This window comes from Lolium rigidum, chromosome 3 (assembly GCF_022539505.1).
Source record: "Lolium rigidum isolate FL_2022 chromosome 3, APGP_CSIRO_Lrig_0.1, whole genome shotgun sequence".
In the NCBI taxonomy this organism is placed as follows: domain Eukaryota; kingdom Viridiplantae; phylum Streptophyta; class Magnoliopsida; order Poales; family Poaceae; genus Lolium; species Lolium rigidum.
Window position 1 is genome coordinate 296,431,155 of NC_061510.1, and position 12,611 is coordinate 296,443,765.

Genomic DNA, 12,611 nt, shown 5'->3' on the forward strand with positions numbered 1-12,611 from the left:
TACAACAGTATCATTCTATATGCCCAATCTATATATTTTGTATATGTTAGTGGTCAGTAAGTGCACTGAAGATCGTGAAAAGGCTCATTTATTTCGGAAGGAGGGAGTAAGAAATAAAAACTAAGTTGCATACAGAGCAAAATCTCCAGCACACAAATGAGACCAAAATTGGGAGACAAAGCAATATCTCCAGCACACAAATGAGACCAAAAATTGGGGACAATCGTTTACCTATTTGTGTGCACATGTTTCCAAAAAATAATTAAGATGCAGTTAAAACATACCACAAAGCACGAATCATCTTGAGAATCAATTGACTCTATGTATGGTGCCATCTCCCATCCTATGTAAAAATAAAATGCATGAACCAAGAAGAATCAGTTTTACATGCTAAACTTTAAGCAAACACATAGATGAACTACTAATATTATATGAAAATATACATATTGAGGCATAGTAGTAGTATTGAGAACAGGTCAAATTAACTTTAAAACAGATTGAAGTTCAAAAAATATATACGTGATAGCATGTATTTGCTGAAGAGTACAACTTAGCTCTGTTTTAAATTACAGAATAACAAAGATAATACTGTGAAATACTATAAAACAAAATGCTTTGACCATAAAAGCTTGTTTCTTCCCATTTTGCTTTTTCCAATTCCTTCCAAGTATGTAAAACAAACTAAACGTCATTTGGAAATGATGCATAGCATTTTCCATGTATACAACTTTGCTTGGGACAAAAGGCTATGATGTTGTTGTTGTTGTATTGTGAAAACAACCATATCAAACGACGACAAAATAACCTCTAGCATCCTACATTATGCTTTTACACTCAAGAATTTCAGCACCTTCACCTTTTAACTAGTATGTACAATTTTATAATGGTGAACCGAGGGAGTACATATTATAGATACATAATTGCGGTATGTTAGATTCTATCTAGACTGTATGAAACACATGTCGGTGTACCCACATCTCATACTACTATATAGTATGTATACTACTTTAACACTTCTAATATAGTCATATATTATTTCTAAGATATTAGGAAGCAAACTACATGAAAAGTTGCAAGTGAATACATACTTTTTAGTATATTTAAGAAATAATTTTATAGATGTAGGTATAAAGGAGTGCCAAGAAATAGCACATACTACCTATAAAAAGGAATTATGCTACCTAAATATTCTTGTATCATACATACTGCAGCTACATACTCTCTGGAATGGAAGATACTGCTAGTTCTTATGAAACACATGTGGGTGTAACTTGAGCCGGTAGTAGAAAAAAAGGTTTAAACACGTGGGTGTAACTTCACCCGGTATGAACTAGCTAGATCCTATATATACACAGTAAGCTTAGAATAGCTTATCCTATACCCCCTAGTTAAACAGTTCAAAGTATAGTAGAATATGCACAAAAATGTAGTGATTTTGAAATCTATATTATTTACTATCCAAGTCACTATTTACTACATTGTTCCGAAATCACTACATTTGGTACACTATTTTAGGGCTCCTTTGATTCATAGAATTGGCATAGGAATTGTGTAGAATTTGGATCCTATAGGTAAATTTCCTATACAACCAATTTGATTCATAGGAACACATCCTATAGGAATTATTCTTATAGGAATCCTATAGAGCAAATCCTATAGGAAAAAAGCATTAGCTCATACCTCATAAAAAAATTCCTTTGCTACAATCAAAGACACACCATATTCCTATAGGATTCAACTTCGAATGACATTCCAATCCTACACCTTTCCTATTCCTACACTCTTCATATTCCTATGAATCAAAAGAGCCCTTACTATATTTTGTAGTGTTTTACTAGGGGCTGTAGAATAAAATATTCTAAGCTTAGGCTTAGTGTAGAAGGATCATCAAGACCCAAACAAAAGAACAAAGGAAAACCACAAAAGAGAAACAGCTAAAAGAGAACTAAGACATAATCAACAACTGGATCCTGTCCAACCATATCATGCTTTAACATTTCGCAATTTTAAAATCCTTACTGCAAAATAGGAAATTTTTCTGACACAGTAGTACATCACCCTATTAGAGAACTGAGATAGAAAATTTTGGTACCGATCATATGTTACATAGTTAATATTTAAAACAGAACAAATGTATCTTGTACTGCACAGAACAAATGAAAATATGAACGTACCAGACATTTCATCACCCCGACTCCTCCGACTCACATGTAAACATTGTGCAAGTACAGCAGCCTGTTGGACAGGAGTTAGTTGTATCTGTGTGCTTTCACTATTCGAGTCAGTCGCATTTTGTGCTAGTGAAGGCGTTCTTAGTATATCACAAAATTCATCACTTTCATCAGGAACAGAGCTCCTCGTCTTTTTCAAAGCCACAACATCACTCTGAGCTCTTGTTAGTTCTGCTGATTGTACCACATCATCTGCTGGTTTAGTGGTCTTCGGAACAAGTATCATTTGGGACTTCGCGTCCACCTATACCAAGGAATTGATCGTTTACAAAAAATAAAGGGACAATGATTCGTTATATACATGTCATGCAACAGCAACATGAATGATACAAATCAAGTAGCATTTAAGTTATATTGTGATCGATACATCATTGTTTTCTCATTTTCTAACAAGGTCATCAAAGAGCAAGACTATGAGGGAATTAGGTGTTTTGTAAAACTATCTTTAGAAAAAGAAAGTCAATACGTTCATCATGTCTTGCGAAATGAAATGGTCCCTCTATCATCAAGCTCCATAAGCTAAAACAGAAACAGGAAGTGCCACGAGGTCCAGCACAATATACCTGGTGTATTGTTCGAAAACCAAGAATCCCCGTTAGAGAAAGATGAATCCCACATGCCTCTTGAGCACTATCCAGATGCAACCTATACAAATATAAATGCCATAATTCTTTTAATAGAGTATTATGCTCAGATTGGATACAGATCTTCTGGTCCCACTGTCATTCAGCATACGAGTTGGCTAAATCAGCAAAGCTGAGGTACCCTATGATAGTAAATCAGGCACATATATATCTAGAACTACAACACAGACAAGATATCGAACATTCATGGAAGATTCTTGTATAGCGAATATTTGTTTCTAAACATGTCCTCAGATGTGTAATAAACTTTTTACAGTTATTGGCCCATGCACTAAGTTAGTCTATAGACTGTTAGAGTAATCCTTGCTTTAGATTTAAGCTAGTACTTTCTAGTAGGACTAGCAGGTTCTAGTAGTACTATAGGTGCTAGTATGTTCTAGCGTATTCTTGTAGTACTGTTCATATGTAAGTCTTATCTGGATAACTCTAGTAGTAGATAGCTATAAAAGGATAGCAGTAGAAAGCTCTAGAAGGCTTTAGAAATCTACATGTTGTATCTAGCTTGTATATCCTATAAATACCACTATGCAATACAAGTTGCACAAGCTTTTGGCAGCATCACAAACAGACTACTTCCCACACACACTACCTGTGAACTAGCAAGGCTAACATAGACATGGTATGCACAGCATTTTAACTTCACGACAGCTTCTGAACACCGCATGTATTGAGAAATAATATTTTGAGTGTCTAACATACAAAACATTGACTTCTTATCAACTTACTTGTACACTAATTTCATTTGCTTAAAAGCATCAAGTTTTCTCCATTTTAGATGTAACCTAAGAGAAATTAACTAGTGAGATCATAATAGCAACAATGGGGCATCACTGTCTGACATCTATATGTACATGTCTTGATACATTCTTACTAGTATTATACTGTTATTCAGTTTACCACTAGTGATCTTGAATAATTGCCTTACAGCAAGTATACTCCAGGAATTGCAATATGATTTCTTACCTTGAAGCATCAACTAGACCGTACATATTCTCTGCAAGTCCAGCTTCCAAAAGAGCAGCTGAGACTAAAGAAGAGCCTTCTCCGTCAATTAAGAAAGAACCCCAGTAGCTAGAAACCGTTTCAAGTTCACCAAAGTGGGTCAACATTTTATTTTTGTGTACCTGTACTTCATCAAACAAAGAGGATGATAGCTCATCTAAAATGTTCTGCTGGGACATGGATAATCTGCACAGCCACCATGATACACTCCACAAATCAGAGTCTAGACTCTTTATGCTTGTCAACAGACATTCCGCAAAGACAATAAACTGCAAAAAAAAGATAAAAGCTAAGAATGCTTTTTTTACCGAAGGCAAGAAAACCTGCTTTAAATTAATAAAGCCGTGCAGCCGAGAGATACAAGAATGCTGAAACAGCTTACAACACAACACCCAACTCAAACACACAAAGGTAAACCAGAAACGTGGGTTGAGCCGGCGATGTCCTCCTCGCAAGAATGCCATGACAGTAGCAGAAGCAACAACAGGTAAGCAATGGCGTTGAGGGTGGCACACAGTGATCACCAACCGGTGTCAATGAAGGAACACCTTCCTCCTCCATCGCCCAAGAGAGTCTGAACCCTCTCTCCCTGGATTGCAAGGTGCCGTACCGTCGGCAGGTGGAGATGTTCACCCTAGAACAAGGAGAGATGCATTCCAAGAAACCAACCGGGCAATCCACGCAGACCACCTCGCGCCGACAGGCACATCGGTGCCACGAACAGCTTCAACGAGGACACCCAGGAGAAGAGAAAGCTTGGGAGCAGCCGTAGAACTCGAAGACGCAGCGGAGCCGAGCACAGCAGCCATGCCACCGACAGAAACCCATCGACCATGGCACCGCTCGCCGCTACACCACCGGTCCGAAGACGGCGCCTCCAAGGAGGGAACGACGCCTGTTGTGGATATACTTCATAGGTGTACCATCGACAGTGCCTAGATCCAGCAAGCCCGGGTGGCCCACAAATGGTGGTGGTGGCATACGGCCCACCTGGCGGCCCAGTTGCTGTTGATCAAGATGGAAGATGTCCAGACCAGGAACAAGGAGCTGGATCTAGCCCGACCTGCGCCACGAGTCGGATCCGGCGAGGCCAATGAAGTTAGCCGGATCAAGTACGACAGTTTAGGTATAGGCGGATCCTTGACATGCACGGCAATGTAATATTCCGTAGTTAGGCAAGATCGTATTCCAGCTAGGGCTCTCCGTAGAAACCCTAGATCCTGGCGCCTTTATAAGCCGGATCTCGGGAGCTCTAGAGAGACAACCAAAACTCATTGTAACAACGCGAAAGCGCCCATATAATTCCAGACAAGCAGTAGGCCCTGCCTCCGTGCAGCGTTGTCACGACCTCTCTCTGATTTGATCGAGATCGGACGGAAATGGGGAATAGGTGAGGAAGAAGCAAGCAAAGAGATGAGCAACAGAGGCTAGAAGATGAGAGACGGCACAACAATCAATTCCATTCGTATCCTTTTCGGTTACAGCGCTGAGGTCTATATACCCCGACCCTTTACAACGCCAGCCCAGATAACATGTCTTTCGTCCCAACACACACACATGACACACGAGACACCAGTTCAGTTATCAGCGTTATCTGACGAAGTGTCGAGTGTGACATTGCCTCCCCCTGAAGATGAAGCCTCTCCCCAAATTGCAGCATCAGGGAAACGGTGACGAAGAACCTCATAATCTTCCCAAGTGGTGGCATCAGGAGATAACGTACCCCACCTGACTTGTACCTGGAGCACTGGAATGTCGCCTTTCTTCCTGAGACGCCGGTCAAGGATAGCCGTAGGCCGCAGGTCAGTTGATGCCAAGTCTGGAGGTCGAGGTAACTGACTGAACACAGGAGTATAGCTGGGAATAAATGGCTTTAGCTGGGACACATGAAACACTGGGTGAATCCGGGCATCTGATGGTAAAGCCAACTTGTACGCCAACTGTCCAACGCGCTGCTCCACTTTGAACGGTCCATAGAACTTGTACGCCAACTTGCGACATGGGCGATTTGCCACAGTAGTTTGAGCATATGGTTGTAGTTTCAGTAATACCTCATCACCCACCATGAACTCTCGTTCCCTCCGATGGCGATCAGCCTTCTTTTTGAACCGTGCTTGAGCTCGATCCATGTGAGTGCGCAAAAGAGCAATGTGTGCCGGCCAATCAATATCAGCTGCTGTTGAAATGGCAACAGATCCTGACAACATTGTTCCCTGGTTTGGTTCTCTGCCAAAGAGTGCCTTGAAAGGGGAACAATTAATCGAGGCGTGGTGACTGGAATTATACCAGAATTCAGCTGCTGGTAACCATTTACGCCACTGCCTCGGTGTCTCATGAACAGCTGTGCGAAGATACATTTCCAAACACTGATTCACCCGCTCTGTTTGGCCGTCTGTCTGAGGATGATATGATGTCGAATAAAGCAATTTTGTTCCTGCTGCTGATAACAAATCCCTCGAGACCGTGCTGGTGAAAATCTTGTCTCTGTCCGACACAATCGTGAGTGGTATGCCATGAAGTTTGATCACATTGGTCCCATAAAGCAGTAGCCACTTGCACAGCTGTGAACGGGTGTTTGAGAGGAACAAAGTGAGCAAACTTTGTCAACCGATCCACCACAACCATTATGACCTCAAACCCATCTGACTTTGGCAAACCCTCAACAAAATCCATCGATATGTCTTGCCAAGGTAATTCAGGTACAGGAAGTGGTTGTAACTTGACAGCTGGACTGGTGTTCTCATGCTTGGCGTGTTGGCAGACCTCACATTGCCGCACAAAGTCTTCCACCGCCGCTCGTAGTCCTGTCCAAGCAAACAGTTTCTTGACTCGTTGATAAGTAGCTGTGATCCCTGAATGACCACCTACAGCACTATGGTGTAAAGCACTGATCAGTTTGGTTTGCAATGCAGTATTAGCGCCAATCCAAATGCGATTGTGCAGGCGAATAATTCCCTGATTGAGAGAATAACCCTGCTCATCTGGGGATGATACAACCAGCTTGGTCAGCAAATTTTGTGCGTGTACATCAGTTTCATACGAATTGGCCACCTCCTGTATCCACTGTGGCTGGCAAATTGATAGTGCATTGCAGTAAAGCAAATGTCCCACTCGTGATAAGGCGTCTCGTCGCACCATTATCAATACCTTTCTTGTACTGGAATCGAAAATGTAAACCCACTAACTTGGACATAGCCTTGCGCTGCAAATCTGTATCCAACTGCTGATCCTCCAGGTTGCACAAACTCTTGTGATCTGTGATGATGACAAAAGGACCCCGCTGGAGGTATGCGCGCCACTTATCCACAGCCATCATGACTGCCAGGAATTCCTTCTCATAAGTGGAGAGCTGTTGGTTACGAACACCCAATGCTTTACTGAAATAAGCAATTGGATGATTATCCTGAACCAGGACTGCCCCAATTCCTGTATCACACGCGTCCGTCTCAATTGCAAAAGGACGATCAAAATCAGGTAAAGCCAGAACAGGTGTGTTAACCATTGCCTTCTTGAGCTGCTCAAAAGCGTGTTGTGCCGTGTCACTCCAAGCAAACCCTTTCTTGGTTAATAGTTGTGTCAGAGGCTTGGCAATTATACCATATCGTGGCACAAACTTGAGATAATAGCCCGTTAGTCCCAGAAATCCTCGCAACTCCGTGGCAGATGTGGGAACTGGCCAAGCATTCATCGCTGCCGTCTTCTCAATGTCTGTGGCCACTCCTTCCCGTGAAATAATATGTCCCAGATACTCGATGCGGTCCTGAGCAAATGAGCACTTGGATTCCTTGGCATATAACTCATGTTGACGAAGTAATGCCAGTACCACTCGCAGATGATTCACATGATCCTGGAGAGTAGCACTATACACGAGAATATCATCCAAGAAGACAATGACAAACTTACGTGTGTGCTCGGCGAAAATGGAGTTCATCAAGCACTGCAAGGTAGCTGGTGCATTGGTGAGGCCGAAAGGCATCACCCGGAATTGGAATTGACCGTGGTGAGTCTTGAAAGCTGTCTTCAGCTCATCTTCTTCCCTCATTCTAATTTGATGATATCCCGCTCGCAAATCCAACTTGGAAAAATATCGTGCACCAGCCAACTCATCAAGGAGTTCATCCACGATAGGCAAAGGAAATTTACTTTTAATTGTCACCATATTTAGTCGTCGATAATCCACACAGAAACGCCAACTGCCATCCTTCTTTTTCACCAGCAACACAAGCGCAGCATAAGGACTCATGCTGTGAGTGATCATGCCCAGCCGCAACATCTCCCGCACTTGTCGTTCAATCTCATCCTTTTGAATTGGAGAGTAACGATATGGTTTCGCATTTGGTGGTTGGCAGCCGGTTTCCAAGGTGATAGCGAGATCATATTGACGATGAGGTGGTAGTCCTTGTGGCTCCGCAAATACATCAGTAAACTCCTGGAGCAGTGACTCGATTTCTGCCGGCACCTCAGAGTACTAACTTGGCTGTAAGAAGTATCCAACACAGCCATCGCCAGGATATCGTTCGTTGCTTGCAATTGGAGAATGCCATCCATGTCCAGTTGTTCCATTGATGGGCAAACACCTTTCGTCAGTCCCTGAAGAGTTACTTGTTTGCCTTGATGCTCAAAAGAGATCGAATTGCCTTTCCAATTACAGTTCATAGGACTGAAACGATCTAGCTAGTCCTTCCCCAACACTTCATCGTACGCTCCCAACTCCAACAGCTCGTAAATCGTAGAAAATGTGTGTCCCCGGCAGGACCACCGTAATTGGGCAACCATTCTATCACACCGCACTACATCTCCATTAGCTAGCTTCACAGAACAAGTGTAATTGGTACCGTCCGTGCGGCAATACTGTCGGCAAAATTCTTGTTAATAAAACTGTGGGAACTCCCCGAATCCAACAGCAGTAACATCACCTGATCTCCCACCGTAACGGGTAATCGCAAGGCTGCTGGTGCTTCTCCACCTGATAGAGCATGGGCTGAAACCATACAGCACTCCACTTGGTCAACCGGATCATCCAGCAACTCCAGTGCACGCACCGCTTCATCCGACAACATTTCTCCATGATCACCGAGCTGAATTGTCAAGAGTTGCGCTGGTTGTTTACACTGATGCTCCCATGAATACTTATCTCCACACTTGAAACACAAATTATTCGCACGCCTGTAATCACGAAGCTGGTGCTCACGGGCAAACTCATCGCCACCCCCTCGCTATGCTACAGGCTGCCTCGGATGACCTGGGGCAGGAATTGGTGGTGGCCGCTCGGCTGGAACAAGGCGAGCTCGTGGACGATTGGCGTCCAGCCTGGATGCGTGCCAGCACCGTAGCTCGTGTGATACTCGCAGGTGTCTGAGCGCGCACAAAAGCTCTAATATCTGATTTCAACCCCAGTACAAACTGTGTGACGAAAAACTTGATGTTCAGAGATGGATCAAGAGCGAGCAGGTGATACATATGCTTTTCAAACCGAATCTCGTATTCCACCACAAGCACCAAGCCGACGAAGTTGTAACAATTGATGCATCTGCCCTTCAAACTCCTCTAGTCCAAATTCGTCCTGCAAGGCACGTCCAAACTCCTCCCAACCCACTGTTCTGCGTGTCTGACGGAAGGCTTGCCACCAAAGCGCTGCACGGCCGTCCAAATACAGGGACGCCGTGGTCACCCAATTGTGAACTGGTGTGTGGTACAGCTCGAAGTACGAACCACAACGATCCAGCCATAGATTCGGTAACTCACCGTCGAAGCGAGGAAAATCATGCTTCGGTGGCTTGACGAACTCCTCCCTATCCTCATGGTGAAGTGGTGGAACATTCGGTCGAATAGGTGGTGGGTGTGGTCGCTGCAAGTCGGGCGCGGTGGAGATGAGAGGCGGGCCGTCGTTGGCGAGGTGTGGAAACCCGGCCGCACCCAGACCGACCGCCGCCGCACGGTGTTCCCCAGCTTGCGGTCTCCCCATCGCCGGTGCAGTCACCACGGACGCCGCGTGACGCGCCTCGTCCACATCGGCCTGCGTGAGGTCGATTTGCTTGCGCACGGCCTGCAGATCCTGAGAGACGACGGTGTTGAACGACGCCTGCTCCTCGTAGAGCTTGCTGGCGAGCGCGGCGCTGTCGTCCAGCCGCTTGAGAATTTGATCCAGAAGGATCTTCGTCTCCGCGCCACTCGCCTCCAGGGCCATCAGCAATTGTTGCGTCTGCGCGGTGTTCTTCGGCGGTGCCGTTGCTGCTCACGCCAAACGGATCGAACCGAGCTAGGGATTTCGCGGAACTCGCCGGAGCGATTTCCACCCTTTGCCTGGATTTACGGATCAACGCCAAGCGATTCGCGAGCGCAACGACGACGAGAAAAATTTCCGCAGGAATTTCCGGCTCTGGATACCAAATTGTCACGACCTCTCTCTGATTTGATCGAGATCGGACGGAAATGGGGAATAGGTGGGGAAGAAGCAAGCAAAGAGATGAGCAACAGAGGCTAGAAGATGAGAGACGGCACAACAATCAATTCCATTCGTATCCTTTTCGGCTACGTCGCCGAGGTCTATATACCCCGACCCTTTACAACGCCAGCCCAGATAACATGTCTTTCGGCCCAACACACACACATGACACACGAGACACCAGTTCAGTTATCAGCGTTATCTGACGAAGTGTCGAGTGTGACAAGCGTGTTCCGAAACTGGGTAAATCCCGTACCACCGTCCCGATGGCGCTCCGTCCTTTGGCCCCCACTTCTTCCCCCCTCCGTGAGGATCCCTCCTCCGGGGTATTGTCGAGTAGGAAACGACAACACCCATGGCACCGCCGCCATCCAACCCAAGCGGATTTTGGACTTTCACCCGGGACAGGGGTAGGAGGTAAGGGGATGGGACCTCACGAGGTCATGGCGCCCCAAAGGCGTCGCCGCCACTGTGGTCAAAGACGAAGGATTTCTCCCAGCCCCGGCATCCCACACCCGCTCCCCAGTCATCAATCACTGGTATGAGAGGTATTTTAATTTGTTGAGACAAGACTTTGACCAACAGTAACTCCATTTATCTTCCATAGCATTGTCTTACCTAGGGGTGTAAGTGAGCCGAACTCGAGCGAATATACCCTGGCTCGGCTCGAGCTCGATTTACTCCACGAGCTGAAATTTTGGTTCGAGCTCGGCTCGCGAGCTGGTGTCTAGGCTCGTCGAGCAAACAAAGCTCATGTATTTTAAAATTTTGATATTAAATAGCAGGCCGTTGCACTTCTACAAGAGAAGGGAACTAGCGCCATCCTTCTGTTGCACCCCGCCTGGGATGTTTGTTTTATCGCAAAATCTATTTCTTGCCTGAGCTCCGTGGTGTCATACGGAGTGCGCGCTGTTCCGCTCCGTCCGATCAGCTTGCCACATGGTAGGGACCACGTTCTGTTCCAGTGTATTTACGGCATCCAGCCAGAAAACGTGAGGCTTGGCGATTAAAGCACGGCATCCACTCATCTTCAATCCCCAACCCACCCGCACTCCGCCATCACCACCCATGGACTCGAGCCCAACAGCAAGGCCATCTCCGGCCGCCGTGCTCTGGTTCGCCTTTTCCTTGGCCATCCTTACACCTTCTCCAGACCCCATCAGGATCCAGATCCCGGCGGAGAGGCGGTGGTGGTGCCCGCGCTCCAGATGAGAAGGGGTGGCGGCCATGGTGGTGTCGTGGTGGTGCCGACGAGGATGACTAGCCACCTGCGCCCGAAACCGAAGCTGCTACTGCCAACGCCACCAAGCGGCGCGGCTCCGACGGCGGTGAACGAGCATGGGGGAGGATGAGGAGGGGCTACCTCCGCCCTTCCGTCGGCGTCGCCAGCGGCTGTCCCGTCTGCGCGTGCGACAAGGCCGAGCCCGACGCCACCCGGCCGGCGTCTTCCTCACCGCAGCAGCGAGCCAGCGAATGTATATTTTTGACCTTTTCTACATCTAGAATCTGATTTGTAGGTACTGTCCCGATTTTGGATGTAACAATAGATGCTTCTCCATATTTTGGGATGTAATATTTTTGAACCTCTTTTTTTCTACATCCACCGAAGATCTTCATTCGTAGGTTCTTTCCCGATTTTGGATGTAATAATAGTACTCTAGGTAGATCTGGATGTATTTTTTTATCTTTTTTCTACATCCCGCAACAACTTTTTTACATCTTATTTTGAATCACGGACACTAGTTTATTTACCGGGATGTATTTTTGCTTAGTTAAACTTCAATTTCTTACATGCTAATATTTGTTATGAACTGGAGAAGAAAATGCGATGGGTCCTTTTTTTTGTCCAGGTATTGACATTGATCAGAGGCTCGGGCGCACACTACCTGGCACATATGGTCCCGATTTCTATTTTTAGTAACTGTCGCTTTCAACTACTGGGACCACTTTCACTTTTTAGTAAATATCCTCTTAAGACAAGGTAAGCACTCGGTAAGACTAACCAGTAACCGGGCATTGTGTAGCCACGCCCTTGCTTTATAGCTGGTGGTCATCCTTCGCTCTTGTTCGGTAGCGAGGTGGTACTAAATGAAGTATTGGGCCACAGTTACGATGTTAAGCTCTGATGGGCCATTGCCTAAGACGCAAATTTTAATGGGCCAATACACACAACGACCAGAGGTGATGAGGTGCCCACTCGTGGGCATGTGATACTACTTTTCCTTATATATTAACCTATGGAGTATTGGGCTGGATGTCTTGCTGCAACCTAGGATATTCCCACGATGA

At 45.5% G+C, this 12,611-nt stretch overlaps 1 pseudogene; it reads right to left on the reverse strand.

Annotated features, from left to right (window-relative positions):
• Positions 1-12,611, reverse strand: part of LOC124696707 — a 73,029-nt pseudogene that overhangs the window by 34,975 nt on the left and 25,443 nt on the right.